Genomic DNA, 8411 nt, shown 5'->3' with positions numbered 1-8411 from the left:
CTGCTTTGAGTTGGTGGACTGGATAAATGTTTAGGAATTCATCTTCAGATCCAAATGAACACACCACCAATGACGTCACTGACTTTATCGAGACCTTGTGGATGAGTGTTTGCCTTTAACCAAACCTATAGCTGTGGATAAACCAGGAGATTCTTAGTCCAGTGAGGGCTAGAACTGTGGCATTCAGGCCAGGTGAGCCAGAACTTTACGAGAAGTCCAGGTATGATCTATAGAAGATTAGTGTAAGAGCAAAAAAATTTCCAATTGAAGGTAGAGATGGAATCGGATGCACGTAGGCTCTGACTGGGTTTGCAGGTCATTACTTCCTACAAGGTGAAACCTTGATGTGATGTTTCACTCCCAGATGAGTTAAATGCCTTTAATGCATGTTTGAAATGGAGAATAAAACTATATGTGTGTGAATCCTTGTGGTATCTAGTGACACTGTGATCTCTGTCTCAAAGGCCAATGTTTGAACAGCTTTCAAGGGGGTGAACCCTTACAAGGCCTCAGGCCCTGATGGTGTACCTGGTAGGGCTCTGAAAACCTGAGCCAACCAATTGGCAGAAGTTTTCAAGTTCATCTTCAATCTCTCACTGCTGCAGCTTCCCACTTTCTTCAACTTCAAAAGGGTGACAATCATACCAATGCCCAAGAAGAGCAGTGTGAATTGTCCTAACATCTGTCATCCAGGAGCAGTCAGACCTACTTTCAGAGGTAGGTCATGGTTAGAATCAACTCATGTCTAAGCAAGGACCTAGATCAGCTGTAATTTTCCTATTTCACAGTAGGTCTACAGTGGATGCAATCTCACTCGCTCACCACTCAGCCTTAGATCACATGGCCAATAGCAATACCTGTTTCAGGCTGCTGTTTATTCATTACAGCTCATTGTTCAACACAGCCATACCCTCAGTTCTAATTAACAAGCTCCAAAACCTGGGCCTCTGTAACTCCCTCTGTAACTGGATCCTTGACTTCTTCATCAGGAGAGCAAAGTCTGTGCCAATTGGAGATACCATCTCCTCGCCAACGATCAACACTGCTGCACCTCAGTGATGCATGCTTAGCCACCTCCTCTACTCTCTACACACCGACAGCATTGTGGCTACACATAACTCAAATGCCACCTGTAAACTTGCTGATGACACAACTAACATTGGCAGAACTTAGGTGGTAACCAGGAGTCCTACAGGAGTGAGATAGATCAGATGATTGAGTGGTGTTGAAACAACAAACTTGCAATCAATGTCAATAAGACCCAAGGAATTGACTGTGGACTTCAGAAAGAGGATGCTGAGGCATCACACACCAGTCCTTATTGAGGCAACAGCAGTGGAAAGGGTGAGTAGTTTCAAGTTCCTGGGTGTCAACATCTCTGAAGATCTGTCCTATGCCCAATATATTAATGCACTTACAAAGGAGACAGCAGCTACGTTTCATTAGGAGTTTGTGGTGACATAGTATGTCACAAAAGACTCTTGCAAATTTCGACAGATGTACCATGGAGTGTTATGGTCCGGTCCAGAGCCCGCATTCTGGGTATTGATCGGGTCCACCACTCCTGACTCCGGGTCTTGTAGCCATCCCTCCTTTCGCCCCTGAGCCCAATTAGTCACACTTGTGGATCATCGTGGCTTGTTGGGGCTCAAGGAGACGCACCTGATGCCCATCGGCTGGCGGTGTATATCGGGGGTTCTGGGACTGAGTGGAGTTGGGGGGGGGGGGGTTGTCCTGCTTATCCTGTTTCTCTGGTTGCCCTGGCTTGGAGTTCCCCTCCTTAAAGATGAGTGAGTAAGTCTGGCAGTCACCCTGGACCTAGTTCCCTTCCTATCACTTGCCTCCGTCAGGCAAGCCTGACTGGACAGCTGTTGCCTGGCGGGGTCTCGGCCCCTTTCCATCCCTCGCTGCTGATGGTTCCCCATGACCTGCTCAGGCCCCTGTGTTCCTACCTGGGAGGTCTGGGCCCTGCCTAGGAGTTATGTGACCCACCCAGAGGTCTCTGCCCCTACCTATCCCTCACTGCTGATGGGTTGTGCCCCGCAACCTACCCAGGTGCCCCACCACCTGCTCAAGCCCCCATGTTCCCGCCTAGGAGGTCCAGGCCCTGCCTAGGAGTTATGCGGCCTGCCCAGTGAACTCCGAGGTCCTGCCCTGCCTGAACTCCGAGGTCCTGCCTTGACTGAACTCTGACTCTCCTGGAACCCCAGAATCACCTTGAACATCACATCCCTCATGCACACCATGGTCACCACATCTTGTCTATCGTTTAGTTGTGCCCGTCCTGTCCCTAGTACTTCAGTGCCTGCGTCTTGCACGGGTCTTCCCCTTATGACATGGAGAGCTTTCCAATTGGTTACATCAGCATCTGGTAGGGAGCAGCCACTGCAGCGGATTGGAAAAATTTTCTGAAAGCTGCAAACTCAGCCAGCTCAATTATGAGCAGTCGCCTCCACAGCATCGAGGACATCTTTAAAATGTGATGCCTCAGAAAGGTGGCATCTGCCATTAGAGACTCCATCACCTAAAACATGCTGAGTTGCCCTTAAGGTGTTTATTTCCCTTTATTAAATTTCCGCTTTAAATAATTTGTTTGTAACTATTTTCTAGTTAAAGTTAAAGGTTGATAACTACATTACAGTTTAACAAAGGTAAATTCATTGTCTACGGTATATCACAGCATGTGATGACGTCACCTCTGGTTTCGCCGCATCTTGTGGGTAACTTCCAGTTCAGAGAAAGAGGAAAGGTGGGGGCCCGCACATGGGCTGTATATGGTAACATATATGTACTTGTATAATAAAATCTACTCTGTATTTTGAGCTTGGAACTTTGAGAAGAGTGCATGTGTAGTGTTCTCCTGCAGTGTGTTGAAACTCTGACTAAACGGTCAATCTTACTGTGACTCTGTCTTCATTGGCTCTGCTTTAACTTGGTGTTTAATCAGGCTTTCAGCACACTACACAAGAACACTACAGTGAAAAGGCGGAATCATTAGAAGTTTCGACAAGAGGTACGATGGCTTCGCGATCACGCACCAAGTTTGCATCCAGCACCAAGAGCAGTAAGACGACGGCAGGAGTGGCTGCCCTCGCAAGAGCTAAAGCAGAAGCTGCCAAGGTGCAAGTGTCATACGCTGACCAAGAAGCAAAACTGAAAATGGAAATGGCTGCCAGAGGAGCAGAAAGTATCACCAGGGACGCACAAAACCAGTTGGAAAGGGCAAGGATAGATACATAGGTAGAAGTGCTGACGCTACAATGAGAAACTGCTGTAGCCATGGTGGAAGCACAAGTGTTGGAAAATATTGAAAAAATGCACGTACTGGATGAAACAGGAAAATCTATATCAGAAAATACCAAATTGGAATGCACCAGCAAATATGTCAATTCTCACATTGACCTGCAGATTCGTTCTCCCTCTCCACACTTGCCTGTTGGCATCCCAGCTCACGTGAAATCACAGGGAAGCTTCGTTGCATCATGTCCACCTGGGGAAGACAACTCACAATTGCAACCTTGCAACAAACTCAAGTATGAAAGGGCTGACTACAAAAACTTCCCGACACCAAACTTACCAGATCCAGCGAGAACAGAGACGAAGGCTGAAGTCAGAACATCAAATCCCATCATGACCGTATGCACTCAGTCATATGCCCCCAAAATAATCCCCCAGCTTGCACGCCACCTGCAGCGAACCCTTGGCACAGTATTTAGCACAATGAGACCTCGTCAATTCAGGACTGTACCAGTTTGACAATAAGCCTGAAAATCACCATGCATGGTACTCCTGATTTACCAGTGCAGCCTGCGGAGTCCAGCTCACAACAAGCCAAGAGTTGGGCCTTATGACTAAATGGCTAGGAAAGGAATCAAGTGAACAGGTGAAACTCATATGCTCGATGTACATCGACAACCCCAAGCTAGCCTTACGCAAAGCATGGGAGAGACTTCGGGAGTGCTATGCGGCCCCTGAAATTATTGAAAGAGCGCTATTTCAACGGCTGGACAATTTTCCTAAGGTGTCAGCCATGGACTGCACTAAATTACGAGAACTCGGAGATCTATTCATGGAGATTGAAGGTGCTAAAGAAGACGGCTATTTAACTCTGCTGTTGCATCTAAATGCTTCACACGGAATTGGACCAATTGTAGACAAACTCACATCTGGGCTGCAAGAAAGGTGAGCGTCTATTGGCTCAGAGTACAAAGAAGAGAATGGTGGTTGATTCCCTCCCTTTAAGTATTTTAGTGGGTTTGTGTGCAATGAGGCAAAGAAGCGAAACGACCCTAGCTTCATGAATCAAGGTAGCACCACAACTCACACCAAGCCAGTCAAATACATTTCGAACAATTTTAACATCAATAAACCAGTCTCAGTGCATAAAACCGAATTCACCACAACCAACAATGACCCAAGCAAGAATTGTCCATGCACGACAAACCCCACCCCCTCAAAAAATGCAGAATGTTTAGAAACAAACCCTTCGACGAAAGGAAGGCCCTTCTCAAGGAAAAAAGAATATGTTTTAAGTGCAGTTCCTCTAACTCCCACCTCGCTAAAGAGTGTATGTTCCCCATAAAGTGCTCGGAGTGCAACAGCACTAATCACGATGGGGCCGTGCATCCTGGCCCGTCACCGCAAACTGGCAAAGCTCCTTCATCCTCACAAGAGGACGGGGGAGAGAGAGGATTACCCTGATACAACTATTGTCAGCTTGAGCTACACAGAAATTTGGGGTCCAGGTCAGTCAAGCCGTTTGTGCTCAAAGATCTGCTTCACTAAGGTATACCCTAAGGGAGCCAAAGACAAGGCCATCAAAGCCTACGTAATTCTGGACGATCAGAGCAACCACTCACTGGTCAGACCAGAGTTCTTTGAATTGTTCAGCAAAGAGAGTAATCAATTCCCAAACTACCTCAGAACTTGCTCTGACATCGCAGAAACATATGGCAGGAAGGCAGATGGCTTCCAACTGGATGTCAAAGTTGTCATCTGTCTCCCTCCACTCTTGGAGTGCAACGAGATCTTGAATAACCGATCCAAGATTCCGATGCCAAGTGCAGTGCTACACCAGTCGTATCTCCACCACATTGCCAAGCGCATCCCAGAACTGGATCCAGAAGCAGAAATACTCCTGCTGCTTGGAAGAGAAGTTCTTAGGGTGCACAAAGTCAGGCAGCAGGTCAATGGACCACACGACGCTCCCTTTGCTCAACATCTGGATCTGGGCTGGGTGATGATAGGGGAGGTGTGCCTTGGCAATGTACACAAACTGACAGTTAACACCCTCAAGACTCACATGCTAGAGAATGGCCGCCATTCAATTTTTCAGCCCTCCACAAGCGCTATGTGTATGGAAGAAGCACAACAAAGGGACAAGCATAGTAAGGTAACTGAGAAGACACTGAGACAGTCAATCTTTGCCCAAACTGAGCACAACAATAAATTTGCTCCGTCAGTGGAAGACACCATCTTTTTAAAAATAATGGACACCAAGGTCTTCAGAGATGAAGCATACAATTGGGTCACCCCATTACAATTCAGAGAACCACCCAGTGCTTGCAACAAAGAGCAGTTAGTCATGGAGACCTTCCCACCTGATGACTGTGCTCCAGTGATCAAGAACCTAGATTTAGGTGGAGAAACTAAACCCACACAGAGGAGTTTGGATCTCCTTTGGGAGATCATGACCAACACATTCACATTCTCCATGCCAACCATGAACAAACCAATCAGCCACTGTCAGCAGTGTTTTCGATCCCCTGGGTCTACTGGTACCGATTACGACCTAAGGTAGAGCCCTTCTCAGAGAACTTAACTCCGAGCTCTCTGACTGGGACGCACCACTACCAGAAGACAAACTAAGCAGATGGGAAGCTTGGAGAAATTCACTTCAAGACCCAAGACAGCTTCATGTCCCACCTGGTGTTCCCTGCTCTCAGAAACCAGCCAAAGCAATAGAAACATGGATTGGTCATGACAAGGAAGAACGAGAACAATACTTTGAAAACCTAGTATCCAGTTTAAAGGAAATAGGTGAAATTGTCCATATATACCTGTTTGGAAAAGAAGACACTCGGGCACACTCACTGGCAGTTCCTTTGCACTGTGATGATGATGCTATCAGTGTCAGTGGACAAAATCGCTTGCGCAAGCAAATTACTGCTGCTTGCAAGCATGGAAGTGACTCATATGCAGTAGGTGGCCCCATCCCACGACGGATGTCAAAGTGCAACATGGGACAATGGACTGGGAACAACATGCATCACTGCCAAGAGATTGTCCTCAGCACATGCCTGTATCCGTCCCAAATGAAGATGCCATTTATTCATTGGCTGGGAAAACCCTTCAGGATACACCTTCCAGTGCTGTCATTATTATGCGATCTGTGATCATGTGTGGGTTGAAACTAATCAGCTGGAGACTGCAGTGTTAACACTAACGGAACTATCTATCTACTGGGTGGGAAAGAGAATGACCTGGACTTCTTTACCAAACCATCTCATCTCATTCAGTATTTTGACATGCGTTCCAGGACAAACATGCCAGTTAAAGTCATATCTCCTCCCTTTTTGTAGGCTGTATGCATGCTGCTAGTCACAAGAACCTGATTTTTATAGTAGGTGAGGGAGATTCTCTGGTATGTTATAATCCACTGCTTGGCAGCTTCACCAGACTGCGCTTCCTAGAGGTTTGGAGTCCTGTATCCTCCCTGTGGAAGATTATGTTTTCAGAGATAAGTGCAAAAAGGATTATGCCAAAACATTAAAACTAAACCCAGCCACATCTGTAGTATCAGTGATAAGTGGAATTGAGATATTGCTGAAAAATCGGCAATTTGTTTTGGCGTGATTCTAACCAAGTACAGTAAACTGCAGTTTTTATTTGTTTGGTGCACAAAGTTATATTTTTTAAACTTCTGCAGATGACAACAAAATTTCAGTACTATGTTTGTTTTCTAAGACATTAATTGACCTAAACAATGTCAAACTATTGTCATGTTCTACTGCAGACAGAGACCAGTTGCAGAGGTCATTCTACTTCTATGTAAAAACTGATCCTGAGACTAAAGTCCTATACCATGTTAATAGTGACTTTACAAAGGTCAGGCAGGGAGTGTGTTGCCCTTAAGGCATTTATTTAACTTTATTAAATTTCCACTTTAAATAATTTGTTTGTAACTATTTTCTAGTTAAAGTTAAAGGTTAATAACTACATTACAGTTTAACAAAGGTAAAATTCATTGTCTATGGTATAGTGCAGCATGTGATGACGTCACCTCCGGTTTTGCCATGTCTTGTGGGTAGCCTCCGGTTCGGAGAAAGAGGAAAGGTGGGGGCCCGCACATACAGAATGAACATAAAAACTCCATTTCTACTCAGAAAGAAACATCATAGAAACAATGCCTTTTCACCAAACGAAGTTAATGTGGAAGAGAGGACAGTAAATGTTCAACCTTACTGCAACTCTGTCTTCATTGGCTCTGGTTTAACTTGGTGTTTAGTTAGAATTTCAATGCACTGCACGAGAACACTACACATGCACTCTTCTCAAAGTTCCAAGCTCAAAATACAAAGTAGATTTTATTATACAAGTACACATATGTCACCATATACAACCATGAAATTCATTTTCTTGTGGGCATACTCAGCAATTCTATAGAATACTAACAATAACAGGATCAATAAAAGATCAACCAGAGTGCAGAAGACAACAAACTGTGCAAATGCAAATATAAATAAATTCCATTAAATAACGAGAACATGAGATATAGAGTCCTTAAAGTAAGATCATTGGTTGTGGGAGCATCTCAATAGATGGGCAAGTGAGTGTAGTTATCCCCTTTTATTCAAGAGCCTGATAGTTGATGTGTAGTAACTGCACTCGAATCTGGTGGTGCGAGTCCTGAGGCTCTTGTACCTTCTTCAGTGAGAAAAGAACAAGGGCTGGGTGGTGGTGTTCTCTGATGATGGATGCTACCTTCCGACAACAGCATTTCATGTTGATGTGCTTAATGCTACCATCAAGGAAGTGATACAGGAGACTGAAGAAACACACTCAAAGTTTTAGGAAGTGCTTCTTCCCCACTGCCATCAGATTTCTGAATAAATGAACCCATGTACACAATCTCACTGTTCCTTTTTTTTTGCTTTTTATGCACTACTTATTTAATTTAATATAAATATATATATTTATACTTTAGTTTATAGATTTTTTATTTTGCATTGCAATGTACTGCTGCCACAAAACAATCTATTTTATAACATATGCCAGTGATATTAAACATGATTCTGATTCTGCTTCTGAGGATCTCGGCTTAACAAAACCACACTATCATTGGTTAAGTCATGTAGTTCTAAGTGCAGATTAATCCTGCTATTAGATTTTTTTCTGTAATTTCCCTACCA

General features: G+C 44.6%; 1 pseudogene; it reads left to right on the top strand.

Annotated features, from left to right (window-relative positions):
• Positions 1–4030: 4030 nt before the first annotated feature.
• On the top strand, positions 4031–6855 carry LOC132404507 (kelch repeat and BTB domain-containing protein 4-like; annotated as a pseudogene).
• The last annotated feature ends 1556 nt before the right edge of the window (positions 6856–8411 follow it).

Source organism: Hypanus sabinus, chromosome 14, assembly GCF_030144855.1.
Source record: "Hypanus sabinus isolate sHypSab1 chromosome 14, sHypSab1.hap1, whole genome shotgun sequence".
Classification (NCBI taxonomy): Eukaryota; Metazoa; Chordata; class Chondrichthyes; order Myliobatiformes; family Dasyatidae; genus Hypanus; species Hypanus sabinus.
Note: the sequence above shows the minus strand (reverse complement) of the source record. Positions and strands in the feature narration are given on the sequence as shown.